This window comes from Rattus rattus, chromosome X, assembly GCF_011064425.1.
Source record: "Rattus rattus isolate New Zealand chromosome X, Rrattus_CSIRO_v1, whole genome shotgun sequence".
In the NCBI taxonomy this organism is placed as follows: Eukaryota; Metazoa; Chordata; class Mammalia; order Rodentia; family Muridae; genus Rattus; species Rattus rattus.
Genome location: NC_046172.1, coordinates 126,502,720 through 126,508,633, shown reverse-complemented (window position 1 = coordinate 126,508,633; position 5,914 = coordinate 126,502,720). Strand labels below are relative to the sequence as shown.

Sequence of the window (5,914 nt, the reverse complement as noted above, 5' to 3'; positions counted from 1 at the left end):
GGATATTCGGGGTGCCACAACCATGGGCTAGCTGCTGTGGAAAGCTGCTAACACGGAGTACAACCAGGATAGGAGAAAGAAGTCTGGTGCAGTCAACAAAGATGAAAAAGGAGTTGGAGATCTAAAGACCACTTTGACATCAGACATGGAGATGCAGAGTTTGCAGTTTGCCCAGCTGATTTTCTGTCATGCTTTGGGGATTACAGTTAAGTGATTGGAAGAATCTCAGAGAAGACCCTGAACTTTGGACTTTTAACATTGTTGACAGTGCTCTAGACTATTGGCACTTGGAAGTTGAACTAAATATATTTTTCTTATGCTATGGGTAGGTATGGGCTCCATAGACTCATGTGTTTGTTCAAGTCTGTGGAGGCCGGGGAGTGGAATGTGATGGTTTGCTTCACTATTATGAGGTGTGGCCTTGTTGGAGTAGGTGTTGGCATGGGCTTAAGACCCTCACCCTAGCTGCCTGGAGGTCCGTATTCTGCTAGCAGCCTTTAGATGAAGATGTAGAACTCTCAGATTCTCCTGCACCATGCCTGCCTGGATGCTGCCATTCTTCCTGCAATATGATGGATGATACTGGACTGACTCTCTGAACCTGTAAGTCAGCCCCAATTAAATGTTGCCCTTATCAGAGCTGCCCTGGCCATGGTGTCTGTTCACAGCAATAAAACTCTAACCAAGAAAATGGGTTAATGAGAGTGATAGAGGAAATGGCACGAACACATTTTAGGGCCTGGGAGAGAGATGGGTCAGTAGCTAATGTGCTTGCCTGGCTATCATGAACACCGAGTTTAGATGATCATTATGCAGGTAGGTAAAAGCCAGGCATGACAGCACAAGCCTGTAATCCAGAACTGAGAGCAGGGGGCAAGCAGATTGTGGCGACTTGGTATTTAGTCCTTCTAACCTAAACTGTGACAAAAAATATTGCCAAGAAACAATATAAGAGGACATGACAGTATCAGCTTTTGTCCTTCACATGCATTCCAAAGAGAAAGCTCACTACACACAAACATATACACACACAAACACAAAACACACACACAGCAAACACACATACATACACACACACAGAGCAAACTCATACACACTTGCATACATAAATACTTGTATGAAGGTATGAGCAAAATTATTGCTTTATATTTTAATATAACCATTATTTAAAAAAAAATCAGTAAATTGACCTTTAAAAAGGAACAAAGAAAACTCCAATAGAAGGTTCGGGGAAAGGATTGTTGTGGGGCCCAATGTTCTGGATGCTCTCCCTGCCAGAAGAACTGTCACTTTGATAAGGGCAACATTGTGAGAGCTGTGCTCTGGACAGAAAACCTAGACAAAAAAGAGAATCATTGCTGTAACACGTGACTAGGGTAGCTGGGCCTTTCTTCTTGCAGTTGCTTAGTTACTTGGGATGCATATAAATTCTAATCATATGCGTGTTCTTTATTAATATTGTTAAAAGGATTTTAGACCTCTTGGGTCTTTACAGAAAAAGCACATACAAAGAGCTTTAATAATTCCTTCATAAGCTATTTAAATGTCATAAGGATCTTGCAGATAAATCCCAAGATAGAGTCCCTGTGTAAAAAAGAGACTAAGGAATAAGGATTTGAACGGCGAGCTATAGCATATAGTCTATTTAGACTAATGGCTGTCCAGTAGTGGGTGGAATGACGGAACTTGGACATGAGGAAAAACCCGGGTAAGCTTAGGGGGATTCTGGAGTAGCCAGTACTATGCCAATTTAGAGCAAAAATGCCAATTTAGATGGGAACATTCAAGGACCACACCACCGCAGAAGTACTTCCTGCTCCAGGAGCCCTGGCTAGCACATCCATTCCTACCTCATTTTCCCCACCCACTTTCCCCGAGTAGTTCAGTGATACTGTCTGCTCTAATTTCTTGGTCCTTCTGGGAAAGTTGGATCAAGGCACTTTGTCTTTTCTTGAAGAAACACTCCCGCTTCCCTTTGTATCTGCTGTAGCTTCTTTTTTTGAGGGACTCCTCAACAACATGAAGTTAGGGCAAGTTGAAAAACTAGGTTCATATGTAGAGCACCCAAGTATTTGTGCCTTCATTGTGGCTTCAGCTACCCCCCTCAATCCTTAGGTTTGATAGTTGAGGTAATCCCTGAGTGGGCAGTTCTACATGGAGCCCAGAAACTACAACCATTGTATGTCTGACAGACTCTTGTAACAGAACTTTCTTACTGGGTTATTCCTCATGGTTTGCTTAGACTGTTTTCCTCCAGCATCTGGGACCACCAGTCCTCAGTGGGCTGAGCTGTCCCATATCACTCACTAAGACAATTCTTCATAGATTTGCCTACAGGCCAATCCTCTGGAATCATCTTCGCACTCTCCTGACTCTTAGGTAACTCTAGCTTGTGTCAAGTGACACAAAAAGAAAAGCAACCCAGACAGATGTGGACTCTTAGTTTTTCTGTTGAGACAGGTTGTAGCTACCCTATCAAGCTGACAGACAAACTCGGTACTCAAAAGGATTCTCTTGTGTCAGGGTGTTAGGTAACTTAAATACTGGTGCTGTTCTACAGAGTTCTGCTCCGTATGAAAATTCTTTCTTCTCCCTCCCTCTCTCCCTCCCCCTCTCTGTGTAGTCATGTTCGGAATTAAAGGGATGAACTGATTGTCACAGGTTGAATGGGAGGATGATTGTTTTCAGTATCAATGAAAAAAGAAAGGTAGATTTCCAAATTTGAGTGAAAAAATATTGGGATGAAGAGGGCTGGGATCTCTGATTCTATATGACCAGATATCATTTGTGCTGATGGAATGTGAGGCTTCTACCAAACTGAAGGAAATGGAGAGTATTTCAAAAGTACTTATGGAGGAATCACTGGGGCCACAAGAGATTGCAGCTTCATCCTAGAGGAGATGTAAAAGGATTCCTTCAGGCACAAGTTATTTGACATTATCTCTGATTGAAGAAAATTTAGGGCATGTGGTTGAATTATATATATATATATTATATATATAATATACATATATTATATATATATTCTTTTTAAAATTTTTTTAACTATATATTTTCTACACTTGATCTTAGCCAAAAGGCCGAGAAGCGATTAACTATATATTTTCTAAAACAGTATTTGATTACAGTTTCCCCTCCTTCTACTCCTTCCTGCTCCTCCCCGCCTCCTCTCCCCTCTGGATCCACTCCCTTTCTGTCTCTCATTAGAAAAGAACAGGCTTCTAAGAGATAACAACAAAATGTACCAAAATAACCTAGAATAGGATAAAACCAAAACCATCACATCAAATGTGAACAAGGCAAACCAACAGAAGGAAAAGAGCTTCATGAGAAGGCACAAGAATCAGAGACCCACTGTTTATTCACTCAGGAGTTCCATAAAAATACTAAACTGAAAGCTATAATATACATGTAGATGCCCTTAGTCCATTCCTTTATGTCTAACCTCTCTCGGTCTAAGAGTTGTAGTTTGGTTATCATTTAATTAACAGATAATGCCCAGAGAGAAGCGAATATATATCATATGTATCTTTCTGGGTCTTGTTTATCTCATTCAGTCTGATATTTTCCTAGTTCCATCCATTTGCCTGAAAATTTCATAATCAATTTTTAACAGCCAAGTAATTATTCCTTTGTGTAAATGTACAACATTTTTATCAATTATGCTGTTGGGGGACATCTAAGTTGTTTCCAATTTCTGGCTATTATGGATATAGCAGCAATGAACACGGTTGAACAAGAGTCCTTGTGGTAGGACGAAGCATCCTTTGCATGTATGACCGAGAGTTGCATAGCTGGATATTGAGGAAGACTGATTCTCATCTTCTTGAGGAACTGCTATACTGATTTACAAAGTGTTTGTATAAGTTTGCACTCCCACCAGGTACAAGTTTGCACTCCCACCAGCAATGGATGAGTGTTTCCTTTGCTCCACATCCTTTCCAGCATGAACCGTCACTTGTGTTTGATCTTAGTCATTCTGACTGGTGTGAGGTGAAATCTCAGGGTTGTTTTGATTTGCATTTCCCTGATGACTAAGGATGTTGAACATTTCTTTAGGTGCTTCTTAGCCAACTGAGTTTACTGTAATTGAGAATTACCTGTTTATATTTGTATCACATTTTAAAAATTGGATTATTTGGCTTTTTGATATTTAGTTTTTGAGTTCTTTATATATTTTGGATATTAGACGTTTATTGGATTTGGAGTTGGTAAAATTTTTTTCCCATTCTGTAGGATGCTGTTATGGTTTAAATGACAGTGTCCTTTGTCTTACAGAAGCTTTTCAGTTTCACAAGGTCTCATTATTGTTGCCTGTAACAATGAGTTTAAGGCTATTCCTCACTTTCTTTTCTATCAGGTTCAGTGTTCCTGGTTTTATGTTGAGGTCTTTGATCTGTTTGGCATTGAGTTTTGTGCAGGGTGATTTGCACTGATTTATTTTCATTCTTCTACATGCTGATACCTAGTACCAATTATTGAAGATCCCTTTTTTCTGGTGCATATTTATTTAAAAAAAATCAAGTGTCAAAACAACAAAACCTAAAAAAATAAAAAATAAAAAAAAATCAAGTGTCCATATGTGAGTGGATTTATGTCTGGGTCTTCAATTTGATTCCATTGATCAACCTGTCTGTTTCTGTGCCAATATCACTTCGTCTTCATTACTGGAACGCTGTAGTTTAACTTGAGGTCAGGAATGGTGAGACCTCCCACAGTTCCTTTATTGTTCAGGATTGCTTCAGTTACCCAGTGTGTGATGTTAATTGTCTGTTCAAGACATGTGAAGAATTGTGTTTAAATTTTGATGGAGATTTCCTTGAATCTGTAGATTATTTTTGGTGCGATGATCGTTTTTACTATGTTAATCTCACAGATCCCGAAGCATGGGAAATCTTTCCATCTTCTGGTATCTTCTTTCAATGACTTGAAGTTTTTATCATTCAAGTCTTTCACTTACTTGGTTAGAGTTACCCCAAGGTATTTTATATTATTTGATGCTATTGTGAAAGGTGCTATTTCCCTGACTTTTTTCTCAGTCTGTTTGTCCTTTGTATATAGGAAGGTTTCTGCTTTCTGTGAGCTAATTGTGTATCCAATCACTTTGCTGGAAATGTAGGAGTTCCCTAGTGAAAACTATCATGAATTATCTTACTTTTACCATCAGTGGTGATTAGAGATATTGCTGGGTATAGTAGTCTGGGCTGACATCTGTGCTGTCTTAGAGCCATAGTACATCTATTCAGACCATTTTGCCTTTTAGAGTCTCCATTGAGAAGTCAAGTGTAGTTCTACTAGGTCTGCCTTTATATGTTGCTTGGTTTTTTTCCCCTTTGAAACTTTTAACACTATTTGTTCTGTGTGTTTAATGTTTTGATTATTATGTGCCCAGGGGACTTTCTTTTCCTGTACAATCTATTTGGTGGCCTGTATGCTTCTTGTGCAGATCCGTTATAGGCATAGCCTTCTTTAGGTTAGAAAAAAATGTTTTCTAGGATTTTGTTGAAAACATCTGTGTTTTTGAGCTGAGCTTCTTCTCCTTTCTCTATTCTTCTTATCCTAGATAGAGTCTTTTCATTCATTCCCAGATTTCATGGCTGCTTTGTGTAAGGAGTTTTAAACATTTTCTTTGATGAATGTATCCATTTCTTTTATCATTTTCAATGACTATTATTCTTCCTTTTGTCTCTAGCAAGCTGTTGGTGAAGCTTGCCTCTGTAGTTCCCGTTCAACTTCCCAAGTTTTTCACTTCCAGAATTCCCCCGGTTTGGTTTTTGTCACAGAAAGTCTACTTCCATGTTCAAGTCTTGAACAGTGCTGGTCATTTCTTCTGCACTCTTTGTGCTTTCCTGGATTTCTTTAAGCGATTTAATCTTTTCCCCTTTAAGGGTTCTATCATCTTCATAAGGTTGTT

The 5,914-nt window shown here is 39.1% G+C and overlaps 1 pseudogene; it reads right to left on the bottom strand.

Moving 5' to 3' along the window:
• Positions 1–3,019: 3,019 nt before the first annotated feature.
• Positions 3,020–3,092, bottom strand: LOC116889554 (annotated as a pseudogene).
• Between the last annotated feature and the right edge of the window lie 2,822 nt (positions 3,093–5,914).